Raw genomic sequence first — 22920 nt, 5'->3', positions numbered from 1 at the left:
TCTCGACGATTGACTGGTTGAAAGCATATGCGACACTCATAGGTGAAGAGAACGTGATGCCAATCCTGAGCGGTCCATTGGGCATGTTATTGGGCCCATCTATACCGCGCTGTATGGTGCCGTAGTTGCAAAGATGGACATCGCCGTGTACGTCGGGAGTGAAGTTGCCCATCATGCAGTCTATTGCGCACAGTTTGAGTCGTAACACGACGTCCTGTGGCTGCACGAAAAGCATTATTCAACATGATGGCATTGCTGTCAGGGTTCCTCTGAGCAGTAGTAGCCCTGGGGCGGCGTGAGCGAGGTATGTCATCGACAGTTTCTGTCTCTCTATATCTCCTCCATGTTCAAACAACATCGCTTTAGTTCAGTCCGAGACACCTGGACACTTGTTGAGAGCCATTCCTGGCACAAAGTAACAATGCGGACGCGCCGAACCGCGGTATTGACCATCTAGGCATGGTTGAACTGTAGACAACAGGAGCCGTGTACCTCCTTCCTGGTGGAATGACTGGAACTGATCGGCTGTGGGACCCCCTCTGTCTAATAGGTGCTGCTCATTCATGGGGGAGGACGACGGTTCAATCCCGCGTGCGGCCATCCTGATTTAGGTTTTCCGTGATTTCCCTAAATCGCTCCAGGCAAATGTCGAGATGGTTCCTTTGAAAGGGCACGACCGACTTCCTTCCCCATCCGTCCCTAATCCGATGAGACCGATGACCTCGCTGTCTGGTCTCCTTCCCCAAACAACCCAACCCAACTCATTCATGGGTGTTTACATCTTTTGGCGGATTTAGTGACATCTCTGATCAATCAAAGAAACTTTGTCTGTGATGCAATATTCACAGTCAACGTCTATCTTCAGGTGTCCTGGGAACCGGGGTGATGCTAAACCTTTTTGTTAAGTGCATAAATATTAAGTTAATGGCAGCGAAATCTTCCCACATTAGCAACAGCACTGTACAACTTGGCCTTGCCAGCATGCTTTAGCCAAATTCTTCTTTTGTTCCTGTGGGAGGTGTGTGTCTATAGCACCAACTGAGTTGGAAAACAGGAGGAACTATAGCACCAGATTCCCAGACGCCAGCTGCCGGAGAAAACCACCAGTTGTTACGGGGGTGCAGCAAGAGGAATAAGAGTTCTATTAATATGGCCACCCTGATATTAGGAAGTATTGTACTTACTGTTGTTGATAATTCTTCCGGGTTATATGGCCGTGGCCCATGGAATTCTTCTATTCCTAACGTTTCGTCCAATACTGCGTTGGACATCCTCAGAGGTATGGCTGGTCATGCCGAGTCCTGCCCGCGAAAGATAAAAGTCCCGAGTTCGAGTCTCGGTCCGGCACACAGTTTTAATCTGCCAGGAAGTTTCATATCAGCGCACACTCCGCTGCAGAGTGAAAATCTGATTCTGAAAACATCCCCCAGGCTGTGGCTAAGCCATGTCTCCGCAATATCCTTTCTTACAAGAGTGCTAGTTCTGCAAGGTTCGCAGGAGAGCTTCTGCAAAGTTTGTAAGGTAGGAGACGAGGTACTGGCAGAAATAAAGCTGTGAGGACGGGGCGTGAGTAAATGGTTTACTTGTATACTTTTTATCTTACAGTGTTTTGCTCCCTGATGTGGAAAGAGAGCGGTGAAGAGTTCGGCAGCAGGGATAATGCTGCGAGTTGCAGCACATTAGTATTTCCCATCACCAGGCGTGCGTGTCCAAACTGATTTGATGGAACACTCGAGACGTCGCGAACAGAGCATGGCAAGTGGTCGGATCACCACCACAGGACGGCGAGAGGCTCGCGCTGTGGAGCCGAGACAGGTGCGACCCAGAGGGTGAACGGAACGCTTCCAGCAGCTTGGAGGGCCGCCTGCTGCGTGGTGTGGTGGGGCAGCGAGGCAGCCTGGGGTGCTGGCGGCCCGGGCTGACAGCTGGCTGTTTCCTGCCGGCACGGGACATCCTTCGTGCTGCAGCAGCGGCCGATGCTACGCTTGGCCAATCCAAGGAATGCGGCACAGCTGGGAGTGGCGAGATGGTTGCTGCGGCGTTTTGGCGGAGCTGACGGAGGGTATGTGCTTACAGTGATAAGTGCTGGCTACAGTACATACGACTGAGGCGGAGCTAGCCTTCTTGAACTGCCTATCGAGTATCCGCTGAAACACAAGAAAGCTGCTGTTGAGCCTAGTAAGCGCTGAAGGTAGTGTGCTTAGTGAAACTTTAATCGTCAGTGCTGTGGGATTTAATTCCTTTACCGTTCTGATATTCTATCCACAATAGTGTGTATGGATAAATAGTTAGCCGGCCGCGGTGGTCTAGCGGTTCTAGGCGCGCAGTCCGGAACCGCGCGACTGCTACGGTCGCAGGTTCGAATCCTGCCTCGGGCATGGATGTGTGTGATGTCCTTAGGTTAGTTAGGTTTAAGTAGTTCTAAGTTCTAGGGGACTGATGACCTCAGATGTAAAGTCCCACAGTACTCAGAGCCATTTTAACCATTTTTGATAAATAGTTCCAGTATGTATTTTGTCTTTATGTAAAAATAAGCAACCAGTTGCATAAAGGAATTTTTATTTCCATAAGCTGTTTCAAGCACTTAGTGCCCCTTTTCACAAGGTTACAACTCTCGCACTGTTTGGAAGTGTCGAAAATAAAATACATACGACATATTGCTGTGGTCTTGTGGTTTATAGTTTTGTAAACCTTCGTCGACAGTTTTGTATAGGCTTCGTACCTACTGCTGTGGAGGCCGAGTTGCCCCTGTTCTCCGCGTTAGGCCGAGTTTGCGACTTCGTGGAACGGCTTCTGGTGCAGTACACTGCTAAGACAATTCGTACCTGCCACCATTACACAGCTACGCCCCAGGGTCCGGTAACGGGATAGAACGAAGGTTCTACTACACTCCAACAATAGGAACATAGTGACACAAATGAATTAAAAAGGTTTTCTTATCTCTGGTGACTAGTTGAATAATGAAGTCTGCACCACTGCATGTAGTATAACACAAAAAAAGACCTTCAATGGCTTAGTGTAAATAATCGTGGGTAAACTTCTCAGCACATAGAAAATGCAATTTACAACAACAGTCTATTCACTTCTAAGAGTTCACTGAACGTCGTTCCTGCGCTGGTGGAACTCGCGCAAGTGTCGAGTCTCTATGGCACTGGCACCAGCTCGCATCTTTGCGCCTGTGTGCCTTTTCCCTGGCTGTGTCTTGTCCGGACGACACAGCACATTGTGCCTACACAAAAATGGTGTAAAGAAACCCAGCCGCGCCGGTGTGACCGAGCGGTTCTAGGCGCTTCAGTCTGGAACCGCGCGACCGCTACGGTCACAGGTTTAAATCCTGCCTCGGGCATGGATGTGTGTTGTGGTGTCACCGCCAGACACCACACTTGCTAGGTGGTGGCTTTAAATCGGCCGCGGTCCATTAGTACATGTCGGACCCGCGTGTCGCCACTTTCAGTGATAGCAGACCGAGCGCCACCACACGGCAGGTCTAGAGAGACGTACTAGCACTCGCCCCAGTTGTACGGACGACCTAGCTAGCGATGCACACTGACGAAACCTCGCTCATATGCAGAGCAGATAGTTAGAATAGCCTTCAGCTAAGTCAATGGCTACGACCGAGCAAGGCGCCATTAGCAGTATATTGTCTGAGACTACAGAGTCTCACTTGTATCATCAAGAACGCTGTATACAATGATGGATTAAAGTTAAGTATTCCAGAAGCTACGTACTTTTCTTTATAGCATTAATTACGTATCCTGTTACAGACCTATCTCTTGCCTGCGTGAGCTAAACGCATGCCTTTCGGCTTCCTCGCATTGTGTCTAGGCTGTCTTGGCATGTGTGATGTCCTTAGGTAAGTAAGGTTTAAGTAGTTCTAAGTTCTAGGGGACTGATGACCTCAGAAATTGAGTCCCATAGTGCTTGGAGCCATCTGAACCATTTGAACGAAACTGGTGTTTATTGGGTAAGAACATGTTGTATGCATTACAGTAGAAATATAAAGTTAGTTACAGTGTATCTCTTTATTTAATATGGTCAAAAGATGTTCACATAGATCTGAATCTGGAAATCCTAGGACGCCGTGGATATTTCAGTGTAATTAAAGGCACGTCTATGTGATCGCGGGCAACGGCCTTGCTGCAGTGTATACACCGGTTCCCGTGAGATCACCGAAGTTCTGTCGAGCGTGGCCGGCACTTGGATGAGTGACCATTCAGCAGCCATGCGCTGTTTCCATTTTTAGGGGTGCACTCAGCCTCGTGATGCTAATTGAGGAGCTACTCGACCTACTAGTAGCGGCTCCGGTCAAAGAAAACCGTCATAACGACCGGGAGAGCGGTGTGCTGACCACGCGCCCCTCCCATCCGCATACTCAGGTGAGGATGACGCGGCAGTCGGATGGTCCCGATGGGCCACTTGTGGCCTGAAGACGGATTGCCTATGTGACCACCTTAGGATTCATTACTTATCTTACATTTGGTCAGACAGGACATCGCATGGATATGCTAAAGCTGTCAAACGCTAAATGGCGTCACTTACTGATCGTACTGAAAACTACTCTCAAAATACGTCTCTGAGATCATATCTAGATACATTAGTAAAATACACCCTCTGTATGTAATCAGTACTGTGCCTAGAATAACAGTATATACGTTTTAAATTAACATAGCGATGGTATGTATATCTCGGAAATCTGTTCTTTGCTTGGAAGTATACGGAATGCTTGGCTTCAGTAATCGGTTCAATTGTTATGCGTGTGTTTGGAGATTTGCAAAGGATAGTAAAGGTTGAGAAATGATTCAGTCTAGTTCAAGGAACGTAAATCACAACACTGACGACTGGGAACCACTGATTTGGACATGTAACTTATATTAGACGTAACGTTTGAAACTTTACAACTATCATTAATTGGTATACTTCCTTATTTAAAAACCAATTCCAAATTATAATTTTTTCTTTGTGACATGTGGTCAACAACACCTTACCTGAACTAAACTAAACTCCGTTCGAACAGGTCTTGGCAGGTCCAACGGTACCGACCGGTCGCCGTGTCATCCTCTGCCCACAGGTGTCACTGCATGCGGATATGCAGGGGCATGTGGTCAGCACACCGCTCTTCCAGCCGTATGTCAGTTTACGATACTGGAGCTGCTACTTCTCAATCAAGTAGCTCCTCACATTGCCTCACAACTGCTGAGTGCACCCCGCTTGCCAACAGCACTCGGCAGACCGGATGGTCACCCATCAAAGTGCTAGCCCAGCCAGACAGCGCTTAACTTCGGTGATCTGACGGGAACCGGTGTTACCATTCCGGCAAGGCCGTTCGCCACCTCACCTGAGTTTTATGAGGATTGTGCAGCAGAGCAAAGTTGATGCTTAAAGTAATATATGAAATAAATAGCAAGGAGTAGTACTGGAGGATGAATTAAACAACAGGGTCTATATTCATCTCATGGAATTACGTTTTCCTGGAAATATATGAGTCTCAACTACATCTTGGATAAAGGTAGAAGCTAATCTACTGAATTACAAAATGTGGGAAGGCCAGGACTTGAATCCAGATTCCGTGCTTACTAGGCAGATGTGCTAGTAGCACTGTGGCTATTATACCTCCACAAGTTACCTTCGTCTAATGCTGCCACCAGTGCGCTTAAGGTGTAAAATGAAGTTTGTGTTAGGGAGGGCACTGACTTGGGTAGTCCACATCGCTGCGATATCCGAAATGGTGCGTTAGTTAGCACATCTCCTTGTAAGCAGGAGGCCTGCGTTCGAGTCCCGGCCTTGGCACAGATTTTAATTCGTTATTTCAGGTTCTATCTTTATGAAGGACTGATACTGTTGATACTGAGTACATAGGCACACAGTACTACCTGATAGCACCAGATGGCTCCACCAAACAGGCGTACTTCACACGAGGGGCCTGGAAGTTCCAGGCAGTCGCCACGCTGAAGGCAGCGATAGACCGGAATCTATCTACGCTTCGTAGACAGGACCTTGTAACACTCGGCCCAGATGGACATCATTCCGTAATTCACGGATACACTGCGAAGCGCAGATGCACTCGTCCAGCTCCTGTTCCATTTTTCGCACAGATGCCAACAATAGTTACATTCTGAAGATTGTAATATACCAGCGAGCTCGCCGTTTCTTTACTCTGCTGTCACTTTGATTTGCATCGACTGAAAACCACTGAGATGCCTATCGCTCCCTTTAGACTCATATATGAACTGAACAGCTCTTATGCAATGGAAACCTAAGGAAATTAATGACCCTATCAAATGAGTCCTTGCAAAAATCAATAGTAGAGGTAAGTGTTAGGTTCATTTAACTACTGTAAGTAAAGATTGGTCGGCAGCTGTCGAGTTCTATTTTAACCGTAAATGCAAGTAAGAGTAAACATGATTTGATTTCATAAAACCACAATATTCAGTATTAACATTCAGAGACAGAAGACAGCCAAAACATAAGATCTCTAAACAGACTCCGATACGACTGTAATACGAAAGAGCCCGCAGAATTCCATTAAAGAAGAAGATCAGAAAAATAACTCGTAATTCATCAAAAAGAGCAGATGCACAATTCCGTTGAGTTCATGATGGTTGCTCCGATGTGCCGACAGGCAAAAAGATTGCGCATACAAGACCCCAAAGTGCGTCAGTTATTAGCGAGCTACCGTTTGCTCAGTGTGACTGTCAAATAGCGTGCCCTTAACTTACAGTCTCGTGGCTAGACAGTACTGACTGCCCTCAGCTGCACTTCGCTATTGCAGCAGTTAGTCACCATGTTTCTTCTCCGCTGCAACGTGATTGGCATTCGGCACGTAGCCACTCACAGATGTGTGGTAAGTAATGGACGCGAGCCCCAGCGGAAGACTGTTTTCCTCAATCGTCTCGATAGTTCAAAGTCTAGCGTCTGCCATCCTGCTCCACCACGTAACTCAGTGAACCTCTATCAACAAATCGACTGCTAGTCTAAAAGTCAAGTGTCCCAAAAATCATGATTGTTCTCAGTTCTACATGGAAAAGCCATCAAAACATTCTCGTCCTGCAATAGAAAGACATTTTAGTGGTTCCCTCAGTAGAATAAATCGTAGCAAAGCTTGCCTTCTATTCTCCGAAGAAGGTTATGCATAATCGGAACAGCCTCTCATTTCTCCATCTTGGTAAAGCCTTAACGATGTAAAGACAATTTCCCACTCTAGAGAAACGTTGCACTACTATCCGATGAGAGAGACACCCGTACTTGCCTTTTCAGAAAAAATTGCATCTGATCCCTCACTCAAGCCACCTTCTCAAAAAAATGGTTCAAATGGCTCTGAGCACTATGGGACTTAACATCTATGGTCATCAGTCCCCTATAACTTAGAACTACTTAAACCTAACTAACCTAAGGACAGCACACAACACCCAGCCATCACGAGGCAGAGAAAATCCCTGACCCCGCCGGGAATCGAACCCGGGAACCCGGGCGTGGGAAGCGAGAACGCTACCGCACGACCACGAGATGCGGGCCCACCTTCTCAAGCACCAGGCAATCGCGGTACTTCCCGCTACTTTCATCAGTACATCCATGGTGTGACGACAGAATGATGCACACCAGCCTTTACAAAGCATGGTCGACATTCCAATAGATTTTCACTCTCACGAGCCGAATAACATCTTTTCTCTATCTGCCGTCAGCATCACACATTTATTTTATTATCAGCAACTGCCTCGTGGCCAACAAGCACCCTCTGATATCCCTTTGGCTGGACAGGACACCACATAAAGAAGCGCAAAGGTCCTGCACTATTACAACTTGCTCATTAGTGCCCACTGGTGAGGGGAGGTGGCAGGGGTAAAATGTAGGTAGCGAAAGGCTATTTACAATCTGTACAGAAACCAGATGGCAGTTATAAGAGTCGAGGGGCATGAAAGGGAAGCAGTGGTTGGGATGGGAGTGAGACAGGGTTGTAGTCTCTCCCCGATGTTATTCAATCTGTATATTGAGCGAGCAGTAAAGGAAACAAAAGAAAAATTCGGAGTAGGTATTAAAATCCATGGAGAAGAAATTAAAACTTTGAGTTTCGCCGATGACATTGTAATTCTATCAGAGACAGCAAAGGACTTGGAAGAGCAGTTGAATGGAACAAAAGCAAAACGAGGATAATGGAATGTGGTCGAATTAAGTCAGATGATGCTGAGAGAATTAGATTAGGAAATGGGACACTCAAAGTAGTAAAGGAGTTTTGTTATTTGGGGAGCGAAATAACTGATGATGGTCGAAGTAGATAATATATAAAACGTAGACTGGCAATGGCAAGGAAAGTGTTTCTGAAGAAGAGAAATTTGTTAACATCGAGTACAGATTAAAGTGTCGGGAAGTCGTTTCTGAAAGTATTCGTATGGAGTGTAGCCATGTATGGAAGTGAAACATGGACGATAAATAGTTTGGACAAGAAGAGAATAGAAGCTTTCGAAATGTGGTGCTACAGAAGAATGCTGAAGATTAGATGGATAGATCACACAACTAATGATGAAGTATTGAATAGGATTGGGGAGAAGAGAAGTTTGTGGCACAACTTGACTAGAAGAAGGGATCGGTTAGTAGGACATGTTTTGAGGCATCAAGGGATCACAAATTTAGCATTGGAGGGCAGCGTGGAGGATAAAAATCGTAGAGGGAGACCAAGAGATGAATACACTAAGCAGATTCAGAAGGATGTGGGTTGCAGTAAGTACTGGGAGATGAAGAAGCTTGCACAGGATAGGGTAGCATGGAGAGCTGCTTCAAACCAGTCTCAGGACTGAAGACCACAACAACAACAACAACAACCTGGCGTCTCTTGCCCACCATTTGCCTCTGCAGCTTCTCTCAAAAAGCCAGCGCGTCACTACGTTGGCACCGACATACAATAGTAGTTGCTCAAAGATCTTCCGGCGTTTTGACTGACCACTTCAGGACATTACTCGGCATTCACAAATGTTCGATATGTGCCCCTTTAGTGATTCGGCAGACATCAAGCCGATAATCAAGTTCCTCCCACACTCGGCGCAGCATGTCCCCATCAATGAGTTCGAAAGCATCGTTGATGCGAGCTCGCAGTTCTGGCACGTTTCTTGGTAGAGGAGGTTTAAACACTGAATGTTTCACATAACCCCACAGAAAGAAATCGCATGGGCTTAAGTCGGGAGAGCGTGGAGGCCATGACGTGAATTGCTGATCATGATCTCCACCACGACCGATCCATCGGTTTTCCAATCTCCTGTTTAAGAAATGCCGAACATCATGATGGAAATGCGGTGGAGCACCATCCTGTTGAAAGGATGAGCCAATTTTCCAGCATGTCCAGGTACACGTGTCCTGTAACGTTTTTTTCGCAGAAGAAAAAGGGGCCGTGAACTTTAAACCGTGAGACTGCACAAAACACGTTAACTTTTGGTGAATTGTGAATTTGCTGCACGAATGCGTGAGGATTCTCTACCGCCCAGATTCGCACATTGTGTCTGTTCACTTCACCATTAAGAAAAAATGTTGCCATATCACTGAAAACAAGTTTCGCACTGAACGCATCCTCTTCCATGAGCTGTTGCAACCGCGCCGAAAATTCAAAGCCTCTGACTTTGTCATCGGGTGTCAGGGCTTGTAGCAATTGTAAACGGTAAGGCTTCTGCTTTAGCCTTTTTCTTAAGATTTTCGAAACCGTCGGCTGTGGTACGTTTAGCTCCCTGCTTGCTTTATTCGTCGACTTCCGCGGGCTACGCGTGAAACTTGACCGCACGCGTTCAACCGCTTCTTCGCTCACTGCAGGCCCACCCGTTGATTTCCCCTTACAGAGGCATCCAGAAGCTTTAAACTGCGCATACCATCGCCGAATGGAGTTAGCAGTTGGTGGATCTATGTTGAACTTCGTCCTGAAGTGTCGTTGCACTGTTATGACTGACTGATGTGAGTGCATTTCAAGCACGACATACGCTTTCTCAGCTCCTGTCGCCATTTTGTCTCACTGCGCTCTCGAGCGCTCTGGCGGCAGAAACCTGAAGTGCGGCTTCAGCCGAACTAAACTTTACGAGTTTTTCTACGTATCTGTAGTGTGTCGTGACCACATGTCAATTAATGGAGCTACAGTGAATTTATGAAATGGCTTCAATCATTTGTAATAGCCCTGTATTTGTATCGAGAGCTAGAACTCAAAAACTTAGCAATCCAGAATTGGCTTATATAGATTATATAGATCTCTTTCATTAAATTACGTTATATTAATGTGCAGTACTTTGACAACAGAAACATGCGTCAGCCATCACTGAAAGCTGAGTATTTTATTGTACGAGATGTTACTAAATGTTTATGACAAGTTTCAGTTGCGTTGTGTATTTTAGATATGACACCCAGAACACACATCTGTACTAGGAGGTTCACTTCCTGCCTCCTTGGATACAGGGCGTGAGAATTGCTTTGGTGACTAGAACGTGGTGAAAACGTGATTAAGGAGAGTTGTTAAACGTAATATTTTGTTGTGTCACTGTGTCACGTAGGTGACTGATAATCACCTATAGTACGGAGACTGTGTGCTGCAGTTCATGATGAACGACAAAATTTGAAACGAAGTAACCACATTTTGGTAGCACTAAGGGCTACGCCGACCTCAGCAAAACCACGCAGTTAATTTGAAGACTTGGTCACACTTTATTAGCACGCAATGTACAGGGTGGCGCACGAAATGTGTTGCCAATTGTTTCTTTCACAATTTACGACGCACATTAGATATCCTGCTGGGATCTCTACAGCAGTACCAGCAGAGGTTGGAAAAACAAATGAGTTACGAAATGACGTGTAATTCACGATACTGCCGCTAGGAGACTAGTAAGCAGCAATGGCTGAAAATGGAAGACTGACGACACAGCAACGATCGGCAATTGTTTTACTTTTTCATGAAACGAAAAGTCTTGTTGTGACTCAGAGGCGCTTTCGACAACAGTTTAACACACGATGGGTCCCTTGCAAGAAGACAATCCACAGGTTGTACGATAAATTTGTACAGGGAGAAACAGTATTGGAAGCGAAGCGACATCGGCCTAAGCCTGTTTGTGCGCCGGAGAATATTGAAGCGGTACGAGTTGATATACAGAGAAGTCTCGGGAAATCGTGTAGAAAGGCAACAGTGCAACTGGGAATATCCAGACGCTCCGTTCAACACATTCTTAAAAGTAACCTCCATATGTACCCATACAGGACGACCTGTGCACAGAAGCTCACTGAAGAACACAAGCAGCAGAGACTACTGTTTGGTCAGTCGGCGGAGGATAAGGAAGAAACTTTCAACAACGTTTGGTTTTCAGACGAGGCGCATTTTCATTTAGACGGTGTGGCTAACAAACAAAATGTACGCCTTTGGGCCACTGAAAACCCACAAGTGCTTCATGAACGACAACATTATGCTCCGAGGATTACAACGTGGGTAGCAATTTCCAGTCACGGACTTATTGGACCCTTTTTCTTTGAAGAAACTGTGAACAGCGAGCGTTATTTGAGCATGCTTCGCAATAGCTTCATTCCACAGCTTCTTGCTACTGCCTTGCCCTTCAACACGCAGTGGTTCATGCAAGATGGAGCAAGGCCATATACTGCCAACACTGTGTTGGAGTTTTTACACGAGCATTTCGACATGTGGATCATTTCACTCAGGTTTCCAGGTCGCTTCAATGACGGACGAAATTGGCCCCCCAATAGTCCAGACCTCAATCCATGTGACTTTTTTCTTTGGGGGTACCTAAAGGAAAAGAATTTCCCTAATTGTCCACGTTATTTATGGAGCTCAGAAGACTTATTCTTCAAGCTTGCAGTGAAATTACGGAAGACATGTGCCGTAGGGTAATCACTAACTTCAGTGTTCGTTCGAAGGAAGTTAGGAAACGAAATGGTGAACATATTGAGCACGTGCTGAGCTAGAACAAATCTCCATGGACGGGTCTTCATTGTAGTATATGTTTCTTTCAGATGGTATTGACAATAAAGTTTATATTCAAAAACAAAATGGTAACATATTTCGTGCGCCAGCCTGTATTAAGAGGATACACCGCGCATATAGACATTCATACGAAATTACTGATATATGAGCAGGACACAGAAACTAGAGTGATATTTTAAAACCGAGTACATGGCGTAATTGGGGTTTCAATCCGACACTGTCAATCTGGTTAGCGGTTTAGTCCATGACTTTAGTCCACAATAGTGGCATTAGAAATCACGCAACACAATTTTAGCTCCATTTTCCGGGCAATTCTGGTGATCAACATAGCTTCGACAAGCGTAACCTGACCTGGTACGTCGCGGTCGTTCGTGATACCACGTTTGTACTCCCTTTTCGCTCAAATGCTGCCGATTAAAATATTCTAATTTCCCCCCCTCCTGATTCGAATCTCGTAGTTTCTGGCCATTCGCCATCCCTTGCATGTTGGGTACAATATCGATATATCTAAAACTGATACTCCAGTTTCTGAACGCGTCAAATAGCTGAAACTACCGATACGGCTTATGTGCACATAAGCATCAACATCTGTGAGATGACGCACATGACACTGTGATATAAACTGATAAGTGTTTGCGGGGTCTGCGCAGTTTTCACGAATTTTAGTTTCAAGTTTCGGCCATTTGCGCTGGCCGTTTCGCGCGGAATTGGCCCATCGGCGGAAACCGGAAAATGAACACATTTGGCGATCGTAATGATAGCACGCGGTCGCCGCGCCGGTAACGTAATTTGCATGGCTTGTCAGGCGGTTAGCGATACCATGGAAGAAAAATGTCCAGCCGCAGACCGCTTTTACCTCTGCAGGTGCTGTTCCGAGCGTGAAAGCCGCGTACGAGATAGAAGGGGCCGGAGCGGTTTTAAAGCAGCATTTTTATGAAGGTGACTGATGAAGCAGCGTGCCCATTGCGTTTTTTTTAGTGCGGCTTTATTCTCTGTCTGCCTTTCTCTTTTTTTTGCCCCTTTTCCTTCTTTTTCCTTTTTAGTTGAGTGGACAGGGGAGAATTGCCGCAGGCTTTACGTGATGTATTTATGTACACTAGGGCACACGTTGTGTGTGGGTGTATGTATATATGTGTTTGTCTGTGTGTGTGTGTGTGTGTGTGTGTGTGTGTGTGTGTGTTTGTGCTGGTGGCGGATGGAGGAGGGCGGCAAACAACGCCAGGCGGGGTGATTGGCCAGGCCAGATTACGAATTTCATTAAGCACATCAGCATAACGGCGAGTGCGCGCAGGTCCCGGGGGCAGAGCGCGATTCGTTTTGTTCGTGTGTGTGTGTGTGTGTGTGTGTGTGTGTGCGTGTGTGTGTGTGCACGCACTCGCGGGGGCTTCGTCCAGGCGCTAAAAAGCCGAGTCCACGTCGCAGTGGCGCGCTGCCACGCTGGAAATTGGCTTACAAATATGCAGTGTTGTTGGTTATTACTACTGCTGGACTAATTACAAAGAAATTTCAGACTCGCAACTGTCGATTGTTTTAGTCTTAAAAAGAAAATAAGTGAACAAAAAATTAAAGGATGCAATTCCATTGCTCTGTGTAGCACATTACCGCAGTGTTTCTGAAAATGTGTCCCACGGAAGCCTGTGTTTCCACGGAGATTTCGTGTCAGAGAGTTCACTGTCCGTAGCAATTGACGGAAACTCATAGAGAAAAACAGAACTGATTTCTGACGTACCCCAGGGAAGTAGTATAGACCCTCTGCTGTTACTTATCTAGGTAAACGATTTAGGAGACAGTTTGAGCAGCAGTCTTAGGTTGTTTGCAGATGATGCTGTGTCATTATCTTCGTCGTGTAGAGCAAGTTCATATGACAGGCCGGTACCCTTAAGGAAACTAAATGTCTGCCGGAAACAGGTTTGACTAAGGTGCCCAATATCACAGAATTAGACAGGCTGGTGTTACTGGAGTAGTTAAAGTTGACAGGGACGTAAATTGAAAAAGAAGCTGTTATAACCAACCACGAAACCGATCGGAAAGAGGATGAAAATGAAAACAGTTTTAATACATATACTGTCCTTTAGATCGTGTTACCAATAGCTTTTTGTAGACAATCAGTGGTTTTGTACCTTTGGTAAATAAAGTAATTCAAAATCCTGCATTTTCTATTACAGCTGCTTTTTTTCATGTCTTTTCATAAGAATTTCCTTCTCTGTTACAGACTGATCTTCATTATCGACATCATAATGGTAACCCAATGCAGTATCTTCAGAATTTTCGTCCTGTAGATATTTCACAACATTGGGCGGTGAAAAGCAGCAATCTATAATCGTTGGGACATTTCCTAAGGCAATTCTACACACATACTGTCAAATGGGAAACCACATCCTCAGTTGACCAATACAACGCTCTCTCACGACGATTTCTTATTTTAAAAGTTTGTTTGCATGACACATGATTTGCGATTCCCCACTGCTGGATAAAGATAGACGGTTATCGACCACGGATCTATGCCATTCTCTTCGTCATCCTTATTAAATTCACTTACAACTTACCATAGAGTTGAACTTCTGCACTTTGACCTGAACTTCTCCACATTCGATTGTAATGTGCTGATCCAAACCAGCTAGCCTCAATGGTAGTGAACTGTTCCTTTCTATTGTACATAGCCCACACATTTATACTAGCGTAACCTTTTCTATTAATATCTTCGTCGCCATACTGTGTAGATCTCGGAATTCGCATACAGTGAATTACACCAACTACACATGGAAATGTGTTTTTCTAGCCATTCGTTTATCCCCGCAGTCGCATTATGTGGTGGCGATGGATATGTGATCCACAAGTCAGCTTTTCCATTATATTTTAAAAAACTACTCACCGTTTTACTAACTGTAGTTTGATGAAACCCGATTTCTCCTGATATGCCGGACTGGAATCCTGGGCCAATTGTGTACCGATGAACAAGTATTCTTTCTCCGTTCAGATAATAGTGCTTTACATATTCTTTCCCCTATGTCGCACTCTATTTAACATTTTCTTCGTTGAAACAACGTAGGTATCTGCACTGCATTGACGAGCTCAGGTGCATATTTCGCGGCGCACACCTTCTGCTACTTAAGCCGTGTCCGCACTTCGCTAATTTAAGTCTGCTACTGACCAGACTTAACATTTTTGAAGCTATTACTTCTAGAATGAAGTCAGAGCATTTCTTTAATCACACAGTTCATCTAATGGTGAAACCAGAAGCCATTGCGAAGGAAAAGCTTCCTTCTCCACTTTGTTCCCACAAGCTAGAGCTCTTGCTTCATATTTTATTTATAAATTTCGAAGCTTAAGCCTCGAAATTTACAGGAAAAGGGTTTGCTTCATTCATACGACCTGGGACCTCAAACCTTGGTGCTGACGCCAGAAAAAATAGAAAGAAGATCTTTAGACTGTACAGGAGTCTCACACTTCCGACGCTTCCTATGGCCCCACAAGAAATAGGCGAGAAGAGTTAAATCTGGCGATCGAGGTGGCCAAGGAGTTGGTCCATATCGACCTATCCACTTTTCGCCATATTTGTGGTTGAGATGTTCGCACACGCTACATGACAAATTCGTTGATGCGCCATCGAGAAGAAACAGCATTTTTTGACAAAGTAACAGTGATAAATCTTCCTACAACTCCACCGGTACCTCTTGCAGGGATATCATGCACCTGGGAACCATTATCTGCACCTTCTCATTTTCTGTGCGTTCCGTGATGCGGGAGACTTGTTAGTGATCCGCTCTTCAAACTTATTTTATATCCGAACGGGATATCTTTATCAAAGACGACTAACTATATATAAGACCATGTTAAAATTATCGTCATCAGAAGACATAGGTATAAAATAGAACAACATCAAGCAATGCATTATAACAGCTACAGGCGGATCAGGTAAAAGTAGCATAAATAAAAACAAGAAAAGCTCAAGGTTGTGGAACACAGAAATAAAAGAGGCATTAAGAAAAAAACAATAATCTTACCTGAATTTTGTACAAAGTGGCTCAAAAGAATTAACGGAAAAATATACACAAAACTGAAACAAATCAAAAGTAGTAGTAAGGAATGCACTTTGAGAAACCTGGAATCGGTTTGTCACCCAAATAGAAAATGATGTGCACGGACATACGGACTTCTCTTAAAAGAAGGTAGTTGGCAGTTATCTACAAAAAGCTTTAATTCTCTTACAAACTGCTGAGAAACCAGAATAAAACAGAGAGAGATACTGTTAAGACGGATATAATATAAATTCAGGATCGGGTGAAACAACATAAAAATCCTTGGTGCAATGACAGAGGAATAGAAGATGATGCAACTAACGGCTTACAACAACAACTTTAGGACAGCTGGAAGAAGCATAAAGGAAAGCAGAAACGCTCCCAGTTCAGAAAAAAATTACGAGGAAGACGGGACTTGTGAAATACGGAGCACTGATACTAAGATATTGATTTCTGAATTTTCTGAAAGTACCCTGGCTTGAAAACAGGATATAGGAGCAGTGGAGTGTAGCAAATATAGTATCAATGTCCAACAGTGGAGATAAATTCAGCACAAAAAAATTACGGAGAAATAAGTCCACATCTCGCTGCGTGCAGTTTCATCTGTAGCGGTTCCTAAGCTCAGCGTTGACAAAGGCGTTTGGGCACTGTTATACTGTTATTAAATTTAGTACTTTTCAACGGTGTCTCTTGCTGTTTCTGGTGAATTAACGGTTTATTAAACTTTCGGAAACTTTCGCTCACTGTGTTTTACAAAGTTGTTTGTGAGATGTGGTCATTTATTGAATTTAGTAGGGTAGTTTACGGCAGGCGTTTCTTGCTGTTGCTAGTGAAATACTTCAGTAAAATCTTCCGCTCACTGTGCGTAATTGTGTTGATTGTTCCAATGGACGCTTCAATTTTTGGTTTTGGATAAGAAATTGTGTGGAGTTTTTGTTCTACTGGTATTACTTTTGGTGTAGTTGCATTAACAGAAGTAGTCGTTTTCTTAGTAGAGAGCGAAATTCGATGACACTATTGTTGGTTCCTTAAATCGTTTCATGGTAGTAATTGAGCTTAGGTAACGTAGACGTATAGTTTTTCCGTAATTGTTAACATTTGGCCTTGAGTGAGAAATGTGGTGTTTGTCGTACGTTTTGTGAGCAGTGGGTTACGGTGTGAGATTTGTTCAAAGTATTTTCATTTCTGGTTAATACAGTGGGGAAGCCACTGAGCATTCTAGCGAGATCCCCTCCTGGAAATGCCGAATTTTTAGCAGAAATGAGGTAATACATTAGCATAAGCGTAAGGTATGTTCCCTTCAGGTACATTTAGAAAACGTAATGGAGGAACTAGGTAGGATGAGGAGAGATAATGGCGCTTGGGAATGGGAACTGGCAATTGGTTAGAAGGCAGGTAGGAGGAGGATATATCCAGACAGTCACACTTCGCGTATCACCAATAGATATGGTCAATTGTCAGAGTTTAGTGGAGAGTAGCCTCTTGCATTGTACGTGTAGGAAACATGCAGCATACCTCAGTAGTTAAGGGCCCTAAGACAGTTGTAGTTTCAGATAGAAAGGTGGAGATTCTGCTGTTAGGTAGTTCACATGGAAGAGGTGTAGGCCAGCAATTGCAGGAAGCGTTGGGGAGTGAGTGTCAGGTCACCAGCATTGTGAAGCATAGTGCAGGGTTGGCTCAGGTGACTCTTAACTTAGGGGAGCCATGTACGAACTTTTCGAAAGAGGATCAGGAAGTGATTGTGGGCGCAGCGGGGAAAAGTCTTGATAGGGATGGGCAGCATGATGTAGGTAGTGACATGGAACAGATAGCTACTCAAACTCATGGAACATATGTGCACATAGTGCAACTGTTTCAGTTTGATGATTGGCCTCATCTTAATGCTGCTATTAGGCGCGTTAATATGGGCCTTGAGAAGACACTGACAGCAGAGGGTGCGGCTCACATTGCAATGGTGCCAGTTGAGTCTGTCAATAGATTCGGTTTCACGAGACATGCGCTGCAACTCAGTAAGTATGGGAAGGGGAGTTTGGCAAAGGTTATAGGCGACAGTGTAGTGGGCGGTGGTGGCTCACTCATGGGAAAATTCCTGTAGTAGTTGGTGTTAGAGCTGCACCTTTTTTAGACCGAAATCAGCCGATAGGTATCCCTGCTCAGAGGAAGTCTCTCTAACAAAGAAACCACCTTCTGAGAAAGTCGGCATCCAAGTAGTGATGGAATTAACATATTTCGTCAAAACATTAGAGATATTAGACATAAGGTTAGTGAACTACTTATAGACACTGTAATTATTGGTATAGCTGAGCACCAATTAAATAATGTGACAATTCAGAGACTTTCTTTACCAGAAAATAGATTAGCTGGCTGTTTTATAAGGAATTCTTTCCATAGTGGAGGAGTGGCTTTGTACGTAAAAATCAGTATTCCATTTGAGTCTGTAGATGCATTAAAGCACTGCATAAAACAGAAATTTGAATGTTGGCAGGGGCAGTCGAATTTACTGTAACTAAACATCTAATTTTTCTTATTTATAAGTCCTCTAACTTTGACTTCAGAGTATTTCTGATCAAGCTAGAGAGGGTCCTCGATTCACTTTATAGGGTGTGTCAAAAATTTGTTGTTTGTGTTGAGTTTAATATTAATTTTGTATGTGACTGTGCAGGACAAAGGACGTTGGAAAATCTCTTAAACTCATTTGATCTGATCCCGACTATTTTTTTCAACCAGTGTTCAGGGGAAGAGTATTATGAGCATTGACAACATTTTTATTCATTCTTCATTAGTAGATGGGCATTATGTTAGTGAAATAGTGAATGGCCTTTCAGACCATGATGCACAAATTTTAACGCTAAAAGATTTTTGTACTCAAACTAATTTTGTCTATACAAAATAAAGACTATCCAGATTTTTTTCTTTGCATTTCATCCACTTCAGTTAATAGTTTACTGATTGATTTTTGATAATAATCGTCTCAATCTGTTGCTCTTAGGAAAATTTGATTAAATGTTTTAATGTATTTTAAAATTACAATAAAGTTTTCTATTAACTTTAAATGGTCTTCTTTGAATTAAAATTTTATTTGATTTGGTGATTATTTCTTCTTTAATTTGATTAAAAAATTCCTGTGGTTTTACAATTTTATCAGTTTTATTAATTCCATAACTTATAATTCTTGATACAAAAGCTGAAGCATTTCTACAAATTCGTTTAGCTGATTTGAAAAATCTTCGTCATCTAGAAAATTGAAACTTGGTAAGTTTCCCTGATAATTTTTTTGCATAATTACTTGACATTTATCTACTACAAGCTTTTGAAAAGAATTCTCAGTATCGTTATTAATAATTTTACCCTCAGAACTATTGATAAGATCGAGTGATTGTTATTTCTTAAGAGTAATATAATGTTTTAAATTTTTTGTTTTACAGATTTACCAAGTGAGGTGTCCCAATGGCTAGCACACTGGACTCACATTTGGGAAGATGATGGTTCAATCCCACGACTGGCCATCCTGATTTAGGTTTTCCATGGTTTCCCTAAATCACTCTGGGAAATTGTGGGGTGGTTCCTCTGAAAGGCCATGGCCGATTTCCTTCCTCATCCTTCCCTAATCCGATGATAATGATGACCTCGCTGACTGGTCTCCTCCCCCAAACAACCCAACCCTTTTACAGATTTGATGAAGTTCCTTTTATGATATTTTACTCAAATCGTTATCATTATTAATTTTAACTACATTTCCTTTGATAACATCAATTGAATGATTTTTCTAAATTGAGTATGTTTTTTTTATTTTTTTGCAATAGAGTTTTGCTAAAGTCTTTTAATTTTTTTTGTGGAATTCGTTAGTATTATCATTGTTATTAAAATTGTGAACAGGGTCTATTATGTGATCAATCAACTGACTTTTTTCTAAGTTTACAAATATTCTTCAGTTTTTTTTTTATTTTACAACTGATCAAAGTTACTTTAGACTTTCAGATTTTAGTTCTGTTTTATTTATTTTTTATTCAATAAACTCAAACAGACCTTCTCTAGTCGCATTTGAGTAACCACTTTCATTAGAATAATTTTCTAAATCTTTTAAACTTAATCCAGACTTCCCTTTAAAATAATTTTCTAAGCTCTTAAAGAGCTGAGCTTTGCTGACCATGTTTTCCATTCTATTTATAGAGTAGGAAATCTGATTTTTTTAATTAAACGTTCACAGATGAAATCTACGTTTGAGAGTTCTGGTTCTTATTTATAAAGAATAAAATTTACTAGATTTGGAATTTTTTAAATGAGACAATGAGAATTTGGCTTTCAGATATGGGCAAATGAGGTTTCTTGGTGTTTATTTATGAAGAATAAAATTTATTACATTTGAAATTTTTTTAATGAGGAAACGATACTTTGTTTTTTTCTCAGGATGGGGAGATGAGATTTTTTGATTCTTATTTATAAAGAATAATAATTTGTTAGATTGGTTTTCTGATATAGGCAAATGAGATTTTAAAATTTTTTTTTCCTTTTATTTAAATTAAGATGCTGTAATTTTATAAGCTTTATTTTTAAATTTCTCAGCTGTTCTCGTCATTTCTTTTTCCATTTCGGTAAAATTTAATTTTTCGAAATGGGCAACTGAAATTCTTGTTTTGTGGGAAATGGGGAAATTATATCTTTGATCGACATTCTCAAAATTTGACTCAGCAATGCTCTTTCAGTTAGAACTCTCATGGACATACTACTAACAACAACAGAAATTAAATCAAACTACGTAGACATTCAGTTTCTAATGTACTAGCCAATATGCTTAGAATCCATTCTAAGACAATACAGACAAAAACGGCAGGGAAATAATGCTGGTATCTTGTCAAACATAGTTCAGCTACGTGCCACTTACAGAGAATGTATGTCTGGTGCAGACAATGTCATTTAGTCATTAAAACAGTTGACGAGGACTTCAATAAAAAATAAAACAGCCTCATCTGCCACCCTTTACTGTAGACTGCTTTGAAGTCGAAAATTTCTGATACGATACGCAGAGTTTGCCAAATGTGCAACACATTACAACAAATTAATAACGGAACATCGCGGGAAATTTCTAAGCTTTCTCCATCAAGGCACTCAGAGCAGTATTCTGTAAGCCACTCTTCTCGACATTTAAAATATTAAGTGTACTAATGCGGCCCTTGTGATGCGAAGAGGGAAGAGGTTTAGATCGTATAACTTACTCGGAAACATAGATCCCTCCACTCCTTCATGGAGCTTTGGAGCTTTGCAGGACCCCTGAAACACTTCCGTACGGTATTATCGCTATGAATATTTAACAGTTATTGAATAATTGATGTAATACTCGTTTCGGCTCAATGGAAAGTTCTCAAGGCTTTCCAGTGTGCCTTGTACTTCTGTTTTATATATATCTCTTTAGAAATATATACCGACAGCAATTTGCTTAGCACAGACAGGGCGACCGTTGTTTAATTATTAGGTATTCTTATATTTATCTTGATATTTCTGGAATATCCTAGAACAAAATAAGATATTTCGCTACCACAATAAATTTGATTCCGGACTACCACTATATTCGTATGTGTCATTGTGTAACGTGTTACAAAGGTGGAGGAGGAAAGTTATGTAGATGTTACACGATCCTGAACTGAGTATTCTGATATAACAAAAGTAACTGTCAGAATGACTATTTAATGTTTTATTGGCGTAAACAACGTAAGTTCAAAGAAACGACAAAAACTGGCCATCGCTTGTCTCAGTGCAGCCAGTATAACGTAATTCATTTATAGAATTGAACTCTGTGGGCAAAATTATATAGGATTACTGCTTATCTACGTTACTTTTATTATTCTACATCTGTAGTCACCAAATGTATTATCTAAAGAGTGAGCGTCACCGTCAAAATACGGGATGCCCTAAGATGAAACTACTCCCACATGGTTCTACAACTTTCCCTCAAGTTGTACTGTGCGAAGAGTTCTTTGTTTCTTTGTTGAGAATCTTGGTGAGTTTTCTGTCGCTTGAAAGGCCAAAGTACTCATACTTTTGTATCCACGGCGACATCCAATTGGAATGATGCTACTGCGAAGTATTTTGCTGAACTATACAGTCAGTACACGTCTTCAAGTACCTATAATGTCTAAACAATCCATTTTTGACAACCAGCTAAGATCTACAGTTTTACTGTGGCCACAACACATGTGGCTGGTTTTGTTTTTCAAGTTTGCTCTTCCACTGTCGATGAGACAGGCAAATGTTTGTCATAGAACATTATCGGCCTACAAACACCTATATCATACGCACCACCCATGCAGGTGACGGTAGTGGGTGAAACATTCATTTCTGGTCCTTGTTCCAATTGCCAAAATACTCAATTTAAGTTCCCCTAGAATTTTAAACATTTTGACTAAGTTTAGGGCTCTCTGCAGCTTACGGGGTGATTTGTCAGTCTTCGGACTGTGTGATGCGAACGTCTGCGGTAGTGCAGCCACATAAAATATTCTAAAGTATTTATTATTGGTATATTTCTCTTCCAGTACAATATCTGCTGTCTACCACTCCTTCTAGTGCCTCGGTAATTTTTTCTAGATCCTTATCTGTTTTCTGGTCAGCGTTTACGAAACATTCCTCGCCTCGGCATTTGAGAAACATAGCATCTTTTGTGTGCGGTATAATGTCCTGTATACCGCTATTTCTCTTGCACGAAAATTTGCTGTAGGAGCTGGCACAGTTTGCGAACAGTTGACGGCGCTTTTCGCTGCGGTGAGTCACTTTCAGACTGTTGCCACCGTGTAGGCAGCAGTGGAGGAGAATCTGGCGCGTCGCGTGGGACACCTCACCCCAGGTGTCACTTGTTCTTGGGACCGGGATCTGGCTGAAACTGGAGTGGAAAGCTCTTAGATATTTAGCGAGTCGTGGAACGTACATCGGAAAGACAGATTAGAGCCCTTAGGAGGTGGGGTG

This window comes from Schistocerca americana, chromosome 6 (assembly GCF_021461395.2).
Source record: "Schistocerca americana isolate TAMUIC-IGC-003095 chromosome 6, iqSchAmer2.1, whole genome shotgun sequence".
NCBI classification, from domain to species: domain Eukaryota; kingdom Metazoa; phylum Arthropoda; class Insecta; order Orthoptera; family Acrididae; genus Schistocerca; species Schistocerca americana.
Note: the sequence above shows the minus strand (reverse complement) of the source record.